A 7300-nucleotide genomic window follows, 5' to 3' on the forward strand; every position below is an offset into this window, starting at 1 on the left:
CTATGTAGCCGGAACCAGAGGCTGGGATGTAAGAGACTGCGTAGGGAGAGGAAAGGAGAAACTCAAGCTGGTCGGCTACAGTGATAGTGACATGGCCGGTGACGTTGATGATCGTAAGAGCACCAGCGAAATGATCTACTTCCTCTCAGGCGGCGCGATCTACTGGCAATCAACAAAACAGAAGGTAGTTGCTTTGTCTTCCTGCGAAGCAGAATACATCGCCGCTTCGATGGCAGCAACACAAGGGGTCTGGCTTGCACGACTAATGGAAGAACTCATCGGGAGAGAAAGCGATCCACTAATGCTATACGTAGACAACAAAGCTACGATCTCCCTGATGAAAAATCCAGTTTTGCATGACTGGAGCAAGCACATAGAAATCAAATTCCACTACATTCGAAAATGTGCAGATCGAGGGCTCATCAAGATTGATTTCATTCGAAAATGTGCAGATCGAGGGCTCATCAAGATTGATTTCATACGAAAAGAGAAACACTTGGAGACATTTTCACCAAGTCCCTAGCGCGGGTAAAATTTGAAGAACTACGCTCAAAGATCGGAGTTCAAATAATAAGGTAGATATAGCACAGCTTTTAGGAGGAGATTGTTAAATAAAAGTTATGTTCCTTAGGTCTGAGTTCACACCAATGGAAGAGCGTAATTCTAGTTGCCATCTTTGGCCAACTTGGGCGAAGTCTTCGCCCACTTTTCTATTTTTTGTAATTAGTTTTTCTATTTTTGTAATTACTTTTGTTATTTAAAGAATTCAACTCAAAATAAATAAAACATCGAGATTTCAGCAAATCTCTCTCCCTCTCTCCTTTTACTTCCGCTATTTTTTCTTTCGAAGAAACCTTCTGCCAGCTTTTTCGTCGACATTTTCCTCCGAATTGCCAGAGTCAACATGAGGGAGGTATTTTAGGGGAGGGACTGAGAGATCAGAGAAGAGGTGGTCAGTTTTTTTTTTTTCTTCTTTATTTTGTTCTTTTATTTTAATATATATATATATATATATATAATAAACCCAACGAGGCGTTACAATGATGATGTGATCGCGTATCTCCTTACTAGTCTTGACCCTGACTATGATCCCTTCGTTGCCTTGATGACTACTAAGAGTGAAGCCCTCATGCTTGATGATGTGTTTGCATATCTAATGGCATTTAAAGCTCGCCAACTACAACACCAAGTTGAACTTCAGTTAAATCCTGGATCTTCGGCTAATTATGTTAGTCATGGTGGTCGGTAGAAGAACCGTGGGCGTATGGATTGTGGTCGTGGCTGGTGGTCATCGTGACCCTTCTGCTCGTCCTTTCTGCCAGATCTGCGGCAAAGTGAGGCATACACAGAACTTAGAATTTCCTGCAAATTTGTTAGGCAAGGGATTTTCTGGGTCAGGCAATCATGAGATACCCTAGACCAACCTCAATCACACCGAACTTAGAAGTTTTTTGGAGTTAGCGAAGTACTACAAAAGGTTTGTTTAGGATTTCTTCAAAATATTTGCAACTTTGACAATGTTAACTAAGAAGGGTAAGTCTTTCTTTGGACAATGACACATGAGTAGATTTTTTCAAGAGCATAAGGAATTTTTGGTGTATGCGCTAGTACTCGCACTATTGGATTGTACAGTAATCTCATGGTGTACAACGATGCCTCAAGGAAAGGTCTAGGGTTGCGTGTTGGTGTGGATGGCAAAGTAATTGTATTTACCTCCTAATAGCTTAAGAAATATGAGCGTCACTATCTGACCCTCAATTTGAAGTTAGCAACTACGGTGTTCGCTTTAAAAATATAGTGATATTACTTGTATGGTGAAAAGGTAAAGGTATTTACTAACCAATAGAGCCTCAAGTATCTTATTTACGAAGAAAGAGTTGAAGATGAGACAAACGAGATAATTGGAGTTCGTAAAAGATTATGATACCAAGATCCTTTATCATCTATGTAAAGCTAACTTAGTGGCCAATGTGTTGAGTAGAAAAACAACTCACTCTTCTGGCATGTCATTTTTTGTTCTCCAATTCTCTAAAAATTCCACTAGATGGTCATAATTCAAGTCATTTTGGGCTTAGTATGGGGTAAAATAGTCAAAAGATCACCTTCCACGCACCTTCACGCACCCCATGCGTGGTAGGAAAGGCTTCTATGCGCAATTTCACTTGCAACGGGCTCACGTGCAAATACCTCGGCCAATCGCTGCGACCGTTAATTTAAGCATAAGTTAACATAAACTCCCAAAAAAAAATTTCACTACTTGACACGCATCCCACTCGCGTGCACTTAAAACGTTGCCTCATTGATTTTGCTTCAGTTAACGTAGGGTCGGCACATGTCCTTCCACCTCCATGAGCGCACTTAGATTTAATCCACCCCCAACTCACGTGCACCCAAATTTTGCAATATTTCCTAATTCCTTTCAATTTTTATATATTTTTCTACAAAACTCGATTGCCTTCTTAAAAAAAGTACGAAGTTTTTAAATCGAACAAAGTTAATTTCATTTAATTGCATTGACGGTGAAAAAAAAGATAAGCACATTCAAAGTAGGGGCAATTTCTTAAAACTTACCCTTCTTTGACTTTGAATGGAACTCCAATTTTTAAGTACCGTCCCTCTCAAGTTCGTTCACAAGATTTGTTCAAAATGATCTCCTAATACCTAACCAATAATTTCTAGAAGTTAAACATCTAAATGTTTGAATATGAAGAAAAATAGTTGCTAAAAACTCATAACTATTACCTTCGATTTTTCCTTGTTTCTTAACACATTCTAGTGTCTAGATCAATAGCAGAACGTTATGAGCAATTTTTGTGAAGAAAGCTTGGTAAAAAATGACTCTAAGTCATCGAATCAAGTGGTGGAATATTGTTTTCTTTTAACTTTCTTTCCAAAACCCTAACCTCTTCTTTTCTCTTTCTTTTTTCTTCTTTCTTTTGTTTATCCTCTCTTTTTCAAGTGGCTTCATCATCTCAAGTGGCTTCATCGTCGTGATGATTCCATCATAAGACCATGACCAAGGCAATCGGCTTGTTATGCACCGACTTCAAATCTCTAACATGTATCTCCATAGACTTCTCCCATATGAAAAACCCTCACTAAAAAAAAGTGACTCATGTACAACAACATATGAAGAGTCTGGGGTATACTTCTACATTGTAGACATATGGAACACGTTATGCACGGTGGCAAGTGTAGGTGGTAGTGCCAATTTGTATGCTACTAGTCCTATTTTCTCTAGGATCTTAAAGGGACCTACAAATCTTGTGTGCAACTTGCCCTTCTTCCGAAAATTCAACACCCCTATCATAGGTGCAACTTTGAGAAAGACATGATCACTCGTAACAAACTCAAGTTCCTTCCTACGAGTGTCTTCGTAGTGCTTTTGCCTGCTTCGTGCCTTCAGTATTCTTTATCTGATTGTTTGCACTGCTGCATTAATAATCTAAACCAACTTCGACCCTAGAAGTTGTTGCTCACCTACCTCTTCCTAGAAAATAGAAGTTTGACACCTACACTCGTATAGAATCTCTAAGGTTGCCATCTACAAAGTCACATGTAGCTATTATTATAAGCAAACTCCATTAAGTACAAGTGTTCATCCCAACAACTAGCAAAGTCTATAACACAATGTCCTCAACATATCCTCTAGAATCTAGTTCAACCTCTCAATTTATCCATCTATATGTGGATGAAAAGTCGTACTTAACCTCAATTACATACCCAACATCTTATGTAGACCCTTTTAGAAATGCAGGGTGAACCTTGTTTCCTGATCTCACGTGATGAAATTGGAATACCGTGTAGATGGACTATCTCTTTAACATACAACTGAGTCCACCTATCCACTTGGTATGTGATTTTTCTAGGAATGAAGTGAGTTGTCTTGGTCCACCTATCTTCGAATGACCTAAATGATTGTGAAACTATGCTTGGTGTTTGGCAAATCCAAGATAAAGTCAATAATCACGTCTTCCCACTTCCATAGAGAAACATTAGCAGTTGCCACAACCCCGAAGGTCGAAGTCAATAATCACGTCTTCCCACTTCCATAGAGAAACATTAGCAGTTGCCACAACCCCGAAGGTCGTTATCTCGGTTTATTTACATATTGAAAGGTCACACATTGACCTACACACTCAATTATTCTTCATTTCTTGCCACGAGTAACTAGTCTTTAAGTCCTTATACATCTTCGTACTTTCAGGGTAGAACGTACATTTCTTGCCACGAGTAACTAGTCTTTAAGTCCTTATACATCTTCGTACTTTCAGGGTAGAACGTATAAGACATATAGTGAGCTTTAGTTATAATATCCTTCCAAATTTTCTCATCCCATGGTATGCATAGGCAGGCTTCCCACAACAAATTGTCATCTTACGAGACGTAAACCCCTTTAGCCTATCTATCTCTTACTATTCCTAGATCTTTTTAAGGTACCACCTAGGCTTGACTATGGCCAAGCATATGCTTAAGCTACTAAAAACCAACGAAAGAGAAAGAAACGTGAATAATAATGTAGGTGTATGTGTCTATATATTGCATAACTGGAGAAGTAATATATGATCATATTACAGTGAGATGATGCATATAATACTTGCATTCATAACTTGACTTCAATTCTTTATGGGTCAAACATATATACGCATACTATTTTGATCATATTGATAGTACATTTTATATCATGATATTCTATAAAGCATAAATGTGGTCATAAAATCATACTAGTCATACTCAACATACATGGAAGTATATGCATCACATCAACCTACATTAACATAAAAAAATTAATAACATGTACACAAATATCACGTATTGTGATTCATACAACAAACAATTTCATCCAACCATGCTCAAGGTAATCCAATTGTAAATTTACTTACGATTTTAGGCTTAAGCAGGTGCTCCTATGCTCTCCAAGTATAATCATTCAAAGATTTAGCTTTGATGTGATCCAATTTCACCTGTCTTTCACGATGTCACTTAACCTAAGCTAGTCCTAAACAATGAGAAATAATCTTAATGGGCCAAAATAGTAGTGAACTAACATTTTCAAACTTTAATTAGGTTCAAAGTTATCTAAAGTAGGTAAATCGAGCCACAGTTGGCCATATCGAGCCAAAGAGAGTTAGTTGGAGTCACCAAGTCGAGCGCAAGGGGAAATGGCTATTGGAAGTCGTACACAAGTTATAGCCTAGAGCTAAGCTCCAGGCTTATTGCATATGATGGAGGCAGCTGGGAGCATCAGAGGGATGGGTTGCTCGCATTTAGTTATGAGCATGCATCAGCGATTTGTTGGGCTTGCTTCGTGGATTAAGGTTCGGATAAGCACACTCAGATTGGACCGTCTAAAGACTTCGTGGACATGGGGCGAGGTTGTTGGGTTGAACATCTGTCTACATTATGGGTTAATTGAGAGCGAGATGTCATAGTCATGCTTGATAAGGGTGTCTTGCCTGTGGCTGCATGTCCATTCTAAATCCTTTTACCTTACTTCAATGTAAGTTAGCTATTTATTATTTTATCATTTTAATTTATGTGTATGTCTACACTTGTCAAAAGTTGATTGATCTCAAAATGTACTATAGGGAGATACAACTGTTGTCAATCCTTCTTACCTAGATTATATGCTATGAATGTTCTTATTGTTCCTTATTGCTTGCAAGCTTATAACATAACTTTCTCAAATTGATTTTAAAATGTTTTATTTAACTTTCTAATGACCTCGTTTTTTTAAATTTGTTTTTTAAGAGTGGGGTTAGAGACTTGAGCATAGGTCATCCATACCAACAACAACCTAAGTTTTAGTTGCCTTACTTACTCGAGGACAAGAGTAAATGTCGTAATGATCGCGCTGTGAATCCTAAAAGAATGTGATTTTGATGGTTGGTATTAGAGTCAAGTTTTCTCCTAGAATTCAAATCAACAAACATATGCGCTAAGAAATAGAGCAAGTCCCAGGTTGATGGTTGGTTGAGATTGAAGAATTGACGTTCTATTTACGAGAAGTTTTTGACGATCTTTGACTTTTGGAATCTTGTATGAGTGAGATTATCACAAAAGTTGATAAGATTGATCGTTAGCTGGCTACCTAGATGAGATACCCATCCAAGAATTGATGCTCACAGTTGAGACCATGGGTCAAATAAAGTTATACGAACTGGTGGCATCGAGCGTGAGGGTAGCTCGACAGACTTTATTGCCTACATGAAGGAACTTGTCGAAGGTTTATAAAACTCCCGAAAAGTGATGGGTTAGATGGTTTCAAGGACTGTCATTCCTTATAAGCTAGCTTATCGGGTCAATCCAACCGAGACAAAAGAAATTCAAAGGCAAGTGGAGGAGCTGATGAACAATGGTTATGTACCAGAAAGTTTGAGTCCATGTTCTATACGAGACTTATTGGTGCCAAAGAAAGATGAAACTTGGCGCATATGCATGAATAATAGAGTCATCAACAAAATCACGGTAAAGTATCGACATTCTATTCCTAGGTTAGACGATATGCTTGATTTATTGCATGATTTGTGTCTATTTATAAAATTATTTTGAAATCTGGATATCATCAAATTAGAATGCACGTAGGAGATGAATGGAAAACAACTTTCAATATTAAGTTTGGATTGTATGAATGGCTTGTTATGCCTTTTAGGTTAACTAATGCTTCTAGTACACCTATACGCTTAATATATAATGTTTTGAGAAAATATATGAGAAAACATGTTGTTGTTTATATTGATGATATTATAATTTATTTGATGATTTTGCTTGAGCATATGGAGCATGTTAAATTAGTTTTGATTACACATAGAGAAGAGAAGTTTAATTTTAATAAGGGTAGTTTTTGCATGGAAAAAGTTCACTCTATTGGCTTCGTAGTTGATAAAAGTAAAAAATAGCATTAGATAGAGACAAAGTTAAATTCATTATGGATTTTCCGAACACCAAAGAGTGCACGTAAAGTTTGGAGTTTTCATGAGTTAGCTAACCTCTATAAGAGATTTATAAATGATTTTAGAACCATAACTTAACTATTGAATGACTTAGTGAAAAAGAATGTTGTTTTTAAATGGGGAGGAATGCAAGAGAATGCATTCAATTTGGTTAGGAACAAATTAAGTAATGCATCATTATTTGTTTTGCCTAGATTTTATAAAATTTTTAAAATTGGATGTGATGCATGTGGGTTAGTCATAAGTGTTGTTTTAATTCAAGATGAAAAGCCGTTATTGTATTTTAATGAAAAACTAAATGGGGCAACATTGAAATACCCTACTTATGATAAAGAATTGTTTGTAGT

General features: G+C 37.1%; 1 non-coding gene across 1 annotated transcript; it reads left to right on the forward strand.

The window, feature by feature from the left end:
- The first annotated feature begins 1030 nt into the window (after window positions 1-1030).
- On the forward strand, window positions 1031-1170 carry LOC111438911. Its single transcript, XR_002709733.1, has one exon. It is a non-coding gene; the product is annotated as a small nucleolar RNA Z247 (small nucleolar RNA).
- Window positions 1171-7300: the final 6130 nt, after the last annotated feature.

The sequence above is a fragment of the Cucurbita moschata genome, unplaced genomic scaffold (assembly GCF_002738365.1).
Source record: "Cucurbita moschata cultivar Rifu unplaced genomic scaffold, Cmos_1.0 Cmo_Scf00083, whole genome shotgun sequence".
Taxonomy (NCBI): Eukaryota; Viridiplantae; Streptophyta; class Magnoliopsida; order Cucurbitales; family Cucurbitaceae; genus Cucurbita; species Cucurbita moschata.